The following is a 12742-nucleotide window of genomic DNA, read 5'->3' on the forward strand; positions in this document are numbered from 1 at the left end:
GGGGCCAAAAATTCACCAGTCCCACATGCGTACCCGTCTGGATAAGAAGAAACCCTAGCTCCCGCCGCCGCCTGATCCTCTCCCTCCCGGCGCCCTCCCCCTCCCACACTCCTGCCGCCGCCCCCTCCCTCATGCCTCAGTGCTATGGCTGCCACCACCATGGTGGTGCTCGTGGCTGGGCCATGGTCAAGACCCCCTACCTGCCTTGCTTGCTTCTTGCTTGGTACGTACACTTCATCTTTTTCTTGAATTAGTTTGTTCATCTTACTCCCTGCGATGTGAGAAAAAATAAAGTCCACATGAGATAGATTCTTGATTGATTTCTATTGATCGAGGCTGGATTAGTTTTTTATTCCAAAAATAGGTTTGAATCCTCGAGTAGCTGGGTAAGCAAAAGGGTGAACTAGAGATGTTTAAATCTGATTTCCTCGCTCACAATTTTTGCAAGGGTCCCCGCATGTGAGAAGCCAATCATCTATTCGCTATGTCGTGCATCAACACTAACTGGATTGAGGAGAGGAACAACTGACACCACACTATACACTAGGGACCTTGCTGATCAGATTCGAGGACAATTGAAGAAGGCACTGCTTCCCTCCCACACGAACTGCAGACCTTTCCGATTGAATAGCAGTAAATATCAGTTGACTAATGCATTTTGATTGAATAGTAGTGTTTTAGACATTGGCTAGAATGCACCTGTTTGTTAATCTGCATACTCAATCATTAATTTGGCAAAAAATAATCTTACTGCTATTTCAATTTTTTTAGTTGGTATGTGACAAATTATTTCTATTTGCCTATTTGTTCTGTGACTATTATTTGTGTCAGATAGTTGTGACATTGAAACATATTTTATTTTTAAAACAGAACAATAATAATGGTAGACTGTGAATGGATGTATAGTGGTTAGTCTCGTGGGCAACCTCCTTCTCATGAGTGGATTGAAAACACAAACAACTTTCTAGACCGCCCATTCTCTATGTTGAGTCTGGTTGAAAGTGACACCATTAAGTGACCATGTTCCTTGTGTCAAAACTATGCTAGGCATAAAAGGTTTGATGTAGAGATGCACTTGTGTAAACATGGGTTTAGGGCTGACTACAAAATATGGACATCACATGGAGAGAGTCATGTTGAAGTTGGAAGTGATGAGAGTTCTGAGGAAGCTGATCGCATGGATGATATGTTAGTTGACCTAGGTGTTAACCATGAACCTACAAGTGACGATGAGTTCACACCCTCGGCCCGGGCCTTTTATAGGATGGTTGCTAGTGCTAATCAACTGGTCCATGAGAACACAACACAATCATCTCTTTCTGTCGTGGCACACTTGCTAGCTTTGAAATCACAATACTGTTGGAGGTATGCCCTAGATGCAATCATAGAGATGATGTTATTCCATTTGTATCCATGATTTATATTGTGTTCATTGAATATCCATTAAAGGCTACTTGAATTGATCTACAATTATGTGAATTGTATGTGAAACTCTTTACTTGTATGGTTATTCTAAAAGTTGTCCCTAGTCGGAGTTCATGTGTGGACACACATGAATATTAGATAAGTACATGTATTAGTTGATGACTATATTTCACAAGACATGGACATGGAGATGTCAAACTAATAATGTAGGCGTATGTAGAGACATGTGCTAGGACTGAGCCACCTTGAGAAGTAGTTCTCTCTTTACACAACAAGTACGCTTTGTCCTTAGACCTGAGATTGTCTCATGTACTCAAGATGTGAATCGACTTACTTAGGGGCTATCAAACGCTACACCGTAATAGGGTAGTTAAAAAGGTAGCTTTCGGGTTTGTCAGGAAGCATGCTGTGAGGCATGGTCAATAGAGATGGAATTTGCCCCTCTCTGATTGAGAGTGATATCTTTGGGCCCCTCGAGTGATCGTGTGGCGGAACACCTCGGATTAACTTAGCTAAAGCACGGTTAAGTCGCCTAACACACGAATCCCATGCTTTAACCAAGTTAACTCGACGATCCGTCGGATTTCATCCGATTTAACCACTTAAACAGGACCGAGTTAGCATAGCTCACACGAAGGTGAGCGGTTCCAGAGAATACAATAGATCAATTAATTAGTTCAACAATTCATTACACACTGGTTCAAAATCAGAGTTTTACAAGGCTCAAAAAAAACAACGGAAGACAAAACATAGCGGAAGCTAGCGCTGGGGTCGGATGTCCCTGGTGAGGCCAAACAAGACATCAATGATCCCACTCCCCGCTGTCCGAGGAAGGATCCCACTCGACCATCCACCCAGGAGGAAGCTGGGGTGGCCAAGTGCCAACAGCAGCAAGCTCGGAAGTTTCAACTTCACCTGAAAAGAGATGCCACAAACAAGGCTGAGCTTCTAAGCTCAACAAGACTTAATCGACCAATGGGAAAAACTACTCCACCACCTCTAGACATGCGAGACTCTTTGGCTGAGGGGTTTTGTTTGCTTAAAGCAACTATGTTAGGTCCTTACTTTCAAGGTTTTAGGTCAGATTCTAAGTTCATTAACCAGTCTACATTGGCAACTTATACTAAACAAGCATAGATCCAAACATTATGTGTATAAGCTCAACATCAAGTCCATGTCATCATCAGATTCCTTCTTTACTCAGTGTAGCATAGCGATCAAGCGGTCTCAAACTGTGAGAGGCAGACGAATCAATTCAAGTTCCTTAACCATGCATGGCGAACCTAACCTCACGACATCCGCGCACCACCGAGGGTCGCTTCCTGTGTCGGCCGTCCCCATTAATTCCCTGACCCATGTTGGGCCCACTTCCCTTCGTGCAAGGTTCCACAGACCCGGCCTCTGCCGTTCCGTGACCACACTTGCCACCACATGCGGCCACAGGGGAACTCCGTTCTAGAGACAGTGGATCGAACCGCTCACGTCCAAGTTCAATCAGGTACTAGGCTTCCCCATCCCATAATGGGTATGAGATTAGTACTTTCAAACACTTGATCACGAACACCACCACTGTCGGGCCTTAAACAGATTCAAGTAAACAGACGGGGCGATCAGCCGACCACCAAAAGAGTTCACCAAACCCTGCCCCGTTCATCGTCCTTATAGTTGTAACCAGAAGGAGAACAAACAACTCCTATAACTCGCGAGTGACAGGAAATCACTCGACTTTTAGCGAGTCCTATTAAGCATTGCAACTACTCGGACTCAACAAACTAGTGTTCAGATCAAGGGAACTAGTTCATGCATCTATGGTTTCAAACAACTTCTATAACGTAAATGCACATTCATAAGAAGGAAGGCATGTGCAAGTTTAGAAAGTTGGGTTCATGCTCCGGAGCTTGCCTTCAAGCGGGGTGGAGGCAAACTGGTCCTCTGTGGTTTCTGCTTCAGCTCCTGCGATCGGCGGCTCAGCTACTGCTCCGTCTTCTAGCGCCGGATGCAGCTCATAGGTGCCATCGGAGAGATGTAGCTCTACACGAATGCAAATGCAGGAGTTAGCACTTAGACGGTTATTTCAACAACACTTGCAAGCTTTAGCCCGGGACTTGTAGCAAAGCTACACGAAAGGTGGGGGAGTCCAACTTCAGTTGGTGGAGAACAGGATAAAAGGGTCGGATGGGAAGAAACTTATGATCTGACCCTTAAACTTAAGGAATAACTGTAGCGGTATCCTCAGACTTAACACGGAGAAGTCCCCGAAATTTTACACAGATACCCTCAGGTCAAAGAAAAGATATAGCCAAGCCCTCGGGCGAGGCGGATAAGGGTCGGCGAAATAGACAGGGTCGAGCAAGACGGAAAAAGGGGTCGGGCGAACCGGGAAGGGGTCAGCAGCTTACCTTCAGGTCTACTGGTGAAGTTTTGGGGTCGGGAAGGAACAGACTTGGGCATAAGGACTAAGGCGCTAAGGCTTGGGCGGCGGTGAGGTTCGACGGTGCTCCGGCGGTGGCGGTGCTTCTTGTGGACAACAAGCAAGCTCTAGCACCGTGCGGAGGAACAGGCGGCTGGTGGGTTGGGGAGAAGCGGGTTTGAGCGGAGAGGGGAACTTCTCAAGAGCTCAAGTGGCAGTGCTCAAGTGCGAGCAGAGTATGGTGCGGTGAAACAGCGATGGTGAAGGAAACTCTGGTAGGGGCTCTGGTACTCCTTTTTATAGCTGCGCGGAAGAGAGAGAGAGAGAGAGAGAGAGTTTGAGCAGCGTGAAGATCAGGAAGAAAAGGATGGAGTGCTCTGCCTTGGCGGTGATTGAGCGGCGATGGGCGGCGGAGCAGAGCTTCGGGGACACGGTCTTTGGTCATTGGGCACTGGAGATAAAGCCGGCGCAGGCGCGGTTTTGCCGGGATTTAGAGTTGGCGGAGGTGAGCAGGGTCTGGTCACGTCAAGCGGTGGATTGTGGGCGGCGATTTGACTGGCGTGTGGCAGGAAGGAAAGCACTACAAGCGAGGTCGCAACAGGCGAGGTGACAGGGCGAGCGGTGGCACGAGCGAGCGCAAAACAGCGGCTTGCCGGGGCACATCACTAGCGAGGCGGAAAAAGGAGCTGTCTCTGCTGGAGTCGTGGTTGGCGAGAGCGGCATCGTCGTGGAGCGTGCTTATGGGTGGCACGACTGTGGAGAGGTAGGAAAGCCGGAAGACATCAGGGCGCGTGGCCGGGGATCCGGGCGAGGTGATGGGTGCGGGATGCGAGGCGGTCTGGCGCGGCAGCGGCAAAACCTCTGCCACGGCGGCGACAGGGCGCCTTGGCGCGGCCGGCGAGGGTGCGAGCGAGACGAGGTGAGGCAGAAAGGGTTGCAGGGGCTTCCACGCGCGATTGGGAGGGAGGCGCGCTGATCTATCTTGTCGCGGCCGGCGACTGGGCGAGGCGGCATGCGTCGGAGAAGTTGAGCCATGTGGCGGGAAAGCTCTGAAGCGGGGCGCACGCTACTCTAGCGTGTTTGACTCGAGAGAACCGGGGGATCTGGTTGTGGGTCCACCACTCAGTCTCTGGTTCTCCCACAGCTCCAAGATTTGGAGGAACACTGGTTTTTTTTAGACTTAGAGGGGAACCGGCGGTTAAGCTGGGTGTCAAGGGTCGGCTGATGCAGACGGCAGATTAGGAAACTTGTCTTAGGATTATCTCGGCTGATGAACCTGAGTCTACAGATCGGATCCAAAAATGCATGGCCATGCTACGTACGGTTAAGAGTTAAGCTACAAAGGGATTCCGAATCACAGGATCGAGAAAGAGCGGTCGACTTGAAGCTAGACCAAATATCATGAGGCAAAGGGAATAGCGTGTACGTGATGTTGTGACGGTTCGTCTGATATGATCTTCGTGTGCGTATAGGAGTTGGCACGTCTCGCTAGAGGCCGCTACCGACTATTGGGCCGAGTAGGAGTACTCGGGCCATGTCTATATGTATCCGAACCCATAGGGTCATACACTTAAGGGGCTGGAAGCCCAATTCGGATATGATCCGAGTTGGATCAGGTTTAGAAGTACTAATGGGCCTCGGACCTAGAGGCCCATCAGGAACCTCTATAAATAAAGGGGTGGGGTGCCCTAGGGTTTCCCCTTTGGCTGAAAACACATCTGCCGCGCCTCCCACGCCCTCGCCCTATTGCAACTCATGGACCTAGCAGTCCGGCTTGCGACGCTTCCTCCCTGCACGTGTTGATACCTTGGAGGTGTTGCACCTGCAGCACTTGGACGAGCCACCGACGAGCCACGATGAGCCGACGACAAGCCGCGGCACGAGGAAGACCTTGCTGCACGTGGACGAGCTGCTGAGGTGCTGCTCGACGTCGACGTGATCGACTACGTGTTCGACTATGCTGATCGACTTCTCTGCCCCAACGCGATTCTACATCTTCCGCACCAGTGCGTCGAGTGGTAATCCCGTGATCCATATACGGCAGTTTTCCTAGTGGGGGTGTGCGGTCCTTACCTCCTTGGTTGAAAAGAAAACCTCCTTAGTTCCCCACATGGATGCTCCCACTCAGTTGATGATAGGCGCAACAGTGAGAACATTGATGAAAGAGATGATGATGGAAATAGCTTCCATGAAGGTGATGAAGATGTTGATGGTGAAGATGGTGATGATTCCGACTCTGAAGGAAATGGTGACGGCGATCCTGACCAAGAAACGGAGGCTGATGAGGAAGCCTTCGAAGGCGATCATTGATGAAAGTTGCATTGTTGACAGTGACCTGCAGGAAGCAAATTGATTTGGCATAGGACCAACTAATGCCAACAACTCCTAGTGACCTACCGTGTCATGCTGACTTCTTTTGGTCTATTTTGGTATAGCTAACATATGATGTGTGGCTGAGCTTTTGCAAAGTCTTTTGTGAATGTGTGATGATGACATGTAGGCAACATAAGATACTTCCATCTAGATTATATGTAGGCGGGATGCATGTGGTGCTGACATGTTTGCCCTATGCAAAGTGGACAGTAAGAACTGGTACTGAGCAAGTGGATGTTGGACATATGACTTGTATTGTTGTTGCTATCAAGTTTGTGGCTACCAAAATATTGAGTTTTTTTGTATTTTCCTAGTTTTGTGCAACCATTTTCTTGGTTAATTTAATTGCTCACAATAAATTAACTTGGCAGTGTAAGCTGTCAAGGAAATTAGAATTGTCTTGGCCAATGTATTCTATTTTCCTTGGCTGACGAAGGCTGCCAAGGAAATGTATTAACTTGGTTATTTTGGAGGCTGCCAAGGAAATGTATTAACTTGGTTGTTTTGGACGGCCAAGCAAATAGTTTAAATTGGCGGATGTTGCTGCCAAGGAAACAAATTTACTTGGCTGTTCCAAAGCCGCCAAGTAAAGAAATTTTCTTGTCTATTGATGGCAGCCAAGCAAAGAATTTTTCTTGGCTGTCGAAGGCAGCCAGGGAAAGAGTTTACTTGGCAGTCGAAGGCAACCAACGAAAAGAGTTTACTTGGCAGTCGACGACAGCCAAGCAAATAAATTTACTTGGCGGATGTACCCTTTCCTTGGCGCATTGAAAGTTTTATCAGCATCCTATTCACCTTGGCAGCCAAACAGTCAAGGAAATAATTCTTGGCAGTCAGCTGCCAAGGATATCATTTTTCCTTGGCTCTCTAGGCCTGGCGGGCTTTGCTTGGTGGTCGGCCGTCAAGAACAATTACCTTGACGGTAAACCTATATTCCTTGGCGGTTTTAGGCCACCAAGGCAATTCACGATTCTGGTAGTGTAGGAATGTGGATCTAGAAGAAATCATAAGAGATATAAAAAATTGTGAAGCACTTGAAGAAGGTATTAATCATATTCATCTGTCATCAAGGTTTTTTATTATAACTTGTTACCTTACATTAATCATCTAACTGTAGAGCTTGCAGAGTTGAATTGTGGAGGTTAGAGTTCCTTCCTGTCATTTGAAGCAAGAGGTATGCTTATCTCTCCAACTTCAGCTTTCTTTTTCAATAATTCAGCATTCTTGTTCAATAATTGAGCTGCCATGTATTTTGTTGCATCATGGAGATTCCTGCAAGTATGAAACCATGATGTTTGTGAATTTGTGATCCTGGATTCTGATTGAACACTTAGATTATTGAGTTTGACTTAGGTTGATGTGAATCGTAATCTTCATGATCGTGGAAGTCTCCCATCGAGCTGACACATCTATTTTTTTCCCTACATCTGAAAACTTAATGTCTAGAAAAAAATAGCTCTTGAGATGTTTAAAAAATAGCTCTTGAGATGTTAAGAAAGCATCATATCAGTACTCCCATGAACCTTTGTTTTGTAGAAGGCCTCACTGACATGCGTTGTTTGTTGCTGGCTTGACAGTTGCCAGGGGCAAGGAAAGTGGGAGAACCTTTGCAGACACTGGTGATACTGAGGTTAGTGGAGAGCCAGACGAAATGTTTCAAATTAGAAAGTCTTTGCACACAGCAGCGCCTTTATGTTATGGAATAGACATTGTAAAGTACGTTAGAGAATGCTGGTTACATCGTGTAAACGTTTTGGATTCGATTGTTTGAATTGGCTGGAGGAGCATGGAGAGGCTCACGTTGTTTCAATTGAGCACAGCTGCCTCCGGCATCAAGGCTGGCTGAGTGGCTGTGCGCCACCGCATGCCGTATTGTACTGTGGTGGGTGTATTGTATCTCGTTTCCTTCTGATTTGACTGCGTCAAAATCGTGAAGCCGTGCAAACCAAATCAGCCCGGTATAAACCGTCAGCTACGGGCTGGTTTGTAAAACCAGCTAAACCCGATGGAAACCGTAGATGAACACAAGATTGGTATTTTTATTGGACTTTCATTATAATTATTTCTATTTAAGATAATATATTTTATAGATGTTATTAGTCAAACTATCATTTTGAAGACCTTATGGATGTCTAAATAGTCTTATTTTTGTGATAAGAGGAGTGAGAAAGGAGGGATCAGGAGAGCTAGATTGCCCGGAAGTTCTAGCTAGGACGACATGTATTTTCATTGAATTCGGGAAGGAAGAAACAACATCTATTTTGAATTGGCGATAGTATCTTCATTTTTCCAAACTCCTCTCCTACCTGCACGTATTAATAATCTCGATAGTGAACATCCAGTGCCACCGAAGGCCAGTCTCAATGCACAGTTTCGTTGCACTATTACCGAGACTGCAAATTATGTAGTTGTGATGGTGGATTTCATGGGGATAAAACTGCTCTCTCATTTTATGAAACTCCATCCTCTTTCTCCTCATAAAAATCTTGCCAAGTCAGCAAAATTGTTAATGTGATATCAAAATTAATGTTAATAAAACTCTCCATAAAACTCCCACTAAGATTGGTCTAACAGCGATAACAAATTATATTCAGTGTAAGCTAATTCTGCTTGCGTAGAGCGAGCATTAAGGTCATGTTTAGTTCCCTCCAAACTCCCAACTTTGACACTATGCAAAAAGAAGATTCCCCATCACATCAAACTTGCGGTACATGCATGGAGTACTAAATGTAGACGAAATCAAAAACTAATTGCACAGTTTTGTTGTACTTTGCGAGACGAATCTTTTGAGCCTAATTAGTCAATATTTGGACAATAATTCACAAATACAAACGAAACGCTACAGTTGCGCATTTATGACAAAATGCCAATTTTGCCACTCCCAAATTGGGAACTAAACAAGGCCTAAATTTGTTTGGCATATGTTTGAATGGTGTTCTACTCCTTGTTTAACACGCCATGTTGTGTGGCCGGTATTACGGGGCTCCAAAACTGCGTGGAAAGAAACGTGTATTTATTTGCGATTAGGAACGAGTTGGATTCGTGACTTGTAAGGCATGACTGTCTATTTAGGGGGTGTTTGGCAGCACTCCACCTTTCAGAAATCAGCTCCACTCCACCAGCTCCACACTTTTGCAGCTCCACTCCACCAACTCCAGAAAACTGTGGAGTTGTTGAACGTGTTTGGCATATTGTTGTGCTCCAGCTCCAGGAAAATGAGTTTTTGGTGGGAATGTTCTATTTTGCCCTTGGTGGTTGGATCGGTTGAGTTTTTAGCATGGTTTACATTTTTTTCCCGCTGCTACAGTAACCAGGCCGTCAGTACCATTCGTGGGTGTTTTTGATTTTTTTTCCGGTGCTACGGTAAAATAGTGTACAATACTTTCTTCAGTTTTTTTTCCCATGGCAAAAAATATTGAACCAAATAACGTTGTACCGAATGAAAGGTCGCAACAAATACGGTACAAAGTCAATCTTTCCAATACAAACTAGTTCCAAGCAAGAGAGAGTGCGGTGGCTAGCTCATCACGAAAGACATCCATAGTTGGCGCGTTGAGTGCGGAAGTTGTCCCATCTGACGCCGCTTGCGAAACTGCATATTTGTTATATCTTTCCGGTATTGTAGGAACAAAATTAGGATCACGATCAAACCGAGCAAAGTCTTCATCTTGACCTCCATGCTCACGAATAAAATTGTGAAGGACCATGGTAGCCACAACAATCATCTTTTGCTTGTACATGGGATATGGTGGCATCTTCCAAAGAATTTGCCACTTCATTTTTAATAGTCCAAAAGATCGCTCAATCACATTGCGGATAGATGAGTGAACCCGATTGAACCTTTCCATAGGCGTCTTAGGTTCAATACCTCTATGCCATTCCGGTAAATGATACCTTTCACCCTTGTAAGGAGCGAGGTAGCCAGGACGATTAGGATATCCCGCGTCCACAACGTAGTATTTGCCTATATTCACATAAAAATAATATGAGTTATGGATTAATGCTACATGTTAATCACATTCATATATCAAATTGAATACATGTTACCTTGTGGAGGATGTGAAAAAAATTCTTCATCCACTCTTAGTGCATTGTACAACACACTTGTATCATGCATAGCTCTAGGTTGTCCCGTGGAAATATAAGTGAAACGCATGTCAAAGTCGCATACCGCTAGTACATTTTGAGTGGCTACCCCGGTCTTTCCAATATATCTCACTTGCTCATCAGGTGAAAGAGCAACACGGATATGAGTGCCATCAAGTGCACCAATGCAATCTTTGAAATGTGGATATGCACGTTTGTCATCTCTTATCCTTTTATGGACTGTGGGGACGTGGGGATTCTTTGGTCGAATGAAATCTTTCGCCATAGCCATCAAAGCATTTAGAACCTCATCAAATTTCCTACTAATAGTTTCGCTAGAATGCTTAAATCTATTTTGAGCTCTCCTATTAGACTCGTTTCCAGCACATGTGTATAGGAACATAGCAAGCATCTCTTTTGTGTTAATGTGCATAGAAGGTTGCAGCCCATACCTTCCCACCAACACACCATGAAGATCCACCGATGGGCTCGCCGCCTAGCCCGGCCACATCATCGCTGCCAAGCTCGGCCACACGGCCATGGCCACGGCCGCCGCCCTGGCTAACACGGCCACGACCCCTGGAATTGCCCAACATGGCTGCGGCGCCCCTGCGACCTATACCTCTTGCACCGCTGCCCAGTACACCTCTTGCGCCGCCGCCCAGGCCACCTCTTGCGCCGCCGCCCAGGCCACCTCGTCCGCCGCCGGCCATCTCCCCGTCGCCTTCTTCCTCGCCCCCCAACCCACCCCTGGTGCGGGCGCCCAGGGGCCCTTGACCGGCGGCGCCGAGGGGCCCTTCACCGCCGGCGCCCAGGGGCCCTTGACCGCCGGCGCCCAGGGCTGGCGCGCATTCTTCCTGCACGGCGATGCCAGCCCAGGCCGCGCCGCCCAAGTTCCCCTGGCCGGCGGCGCCGGCAAGCAACCTCTGGGCGGCATGGGCACAACCTCTGGGCGGCATGGGCCCCTGCCAAAATTGAGCCCTAAGGATGAGCCGAGGATGAAATTGGAGCAATAGGTGGAGGAGGGTCGCCGCCGCCATCCATCTTGCCGGTAAGGACCACCGGCGGCGGCCGAGAAAGGAAGGGGTGGCGCGCTAGATTAGGGCGGCGCAGGAAGAAAATGGGGAGAAGGAGAAGGGGCGACGGGGAGAAGGAGCTCTGTTCTTTTTTTTAGATCGAATCGTTATCTGTAACCGATGGCAATGGTGGGTAAATACCCACCAACTCCACGAGCAGGTCTGAAAAGGAGATTTTTGGAGCACCTCTTGAGGTACTCCACAAAAAACGTGGATCTACCCCCTGCTCCACCTTTTTTCTGGAGCCGGAGTTGCTGGAGCTAGACGCGTTTGGCTGCAAAATTTTTGGAGTTTGTGGAGTGGAGCAATTTTTCGTGGAGTGAGGTGCTCCCAAACAGGCCCTTAGTTTCATTAGGGCAGCTTTAGTGTTTGATGCGTGGTGTTGTGCTAAGCTGGGACCCACCAGGTAGAAGTTAGCAAGCCAGGATGCGCTCTAGGCCCTGTTTGGGAACCAGGTGCTAAAGTTTAGCCCAGGGCTAAAGTTTAGCACCTTTAGGTGTTTGGATAGAGTGCTAAACTTTAGCACCTTTGGTGGCAAAAGACAACGGTACCCCTCCTTTTCCCTCTTCCCGCACGCCGGCTCTGCCCCTCTCCCGCTACTCCTCCAACAAATTCCCTTGTCCTCCGCTTGCTCGCTCGCCCAAAGCCTCCGTTGTTCTGTCTGCGTGCATCATTCGCTTCCGCCTTTTCATGACCCCAACGTCTTTCTCGCTTCTGCTCTTCTGATCCTAGGATGATGTGCCGCCCGACTACCTACCTGCGCACGCTGCAAAGGGAGGGGAAGGCAGGTTCGACCACGACCGCCACCACCACCACGAGCTCGCGGAGGACCATGATGAGGTCAAGGTGCGCGCCGAGTCCATGTTCCAAGCCATCTCAATGGTTGTGGTGTCACGGGTTTCTGATAGACATCGGTGCTCTTATTCCGTTGCAGGGGGTCCGAGCCGCAACAGCGGGCCTCGCCGCACGCGCCGCTGCACCTCAAGATGACGGCCTGCTCTAAGACGAATGGCGGAGGAGTGGCAGGCTTAGGGACGGCTCCGGCTCCGGCGGCTTGGACGCCCGGCGGAGGAGCCGGCGCAGCGGCCTGGGCTCGGAGGTCGCGGTCGCCAACGACGCGGAGCCGGAGGAGATCCCGCCACCTCCGCGCCGGGATCTTAGGCTCCTCAGCACCGGCCACGGCCACGGTCTTCGCCTCTGCCGCCCTTGGCGTCTCCGGCTGCTACGCCGCCAGAGAAGAGCTCATATGCGGGGAGCATGGACGCGGCCGCGCATCCACCAAGCAGGAACTCGAAGTCGGTGCCGGGCGGAGGAGGCGGGGCCAGGCAGAGGAGGCGGGGCTAGGTGGAGGTGGTGGGGCCGGTCGGAGGAG

The sequence above is a fragment of the Setaria italica genome, chromosome VIII, assembly GCF_000263155.2.
Source record: "Setaria italica strain Yugu1 chromosome VIII, Setaria_italica_v2.0, whole genome shotgun sequence".
Taxonomy (NCBI): Eukaryota; Viridiplantae; Streptophyta; class Magnoliopsida; order Poales; family Poaceae; genus Setaria; species Setaria italica.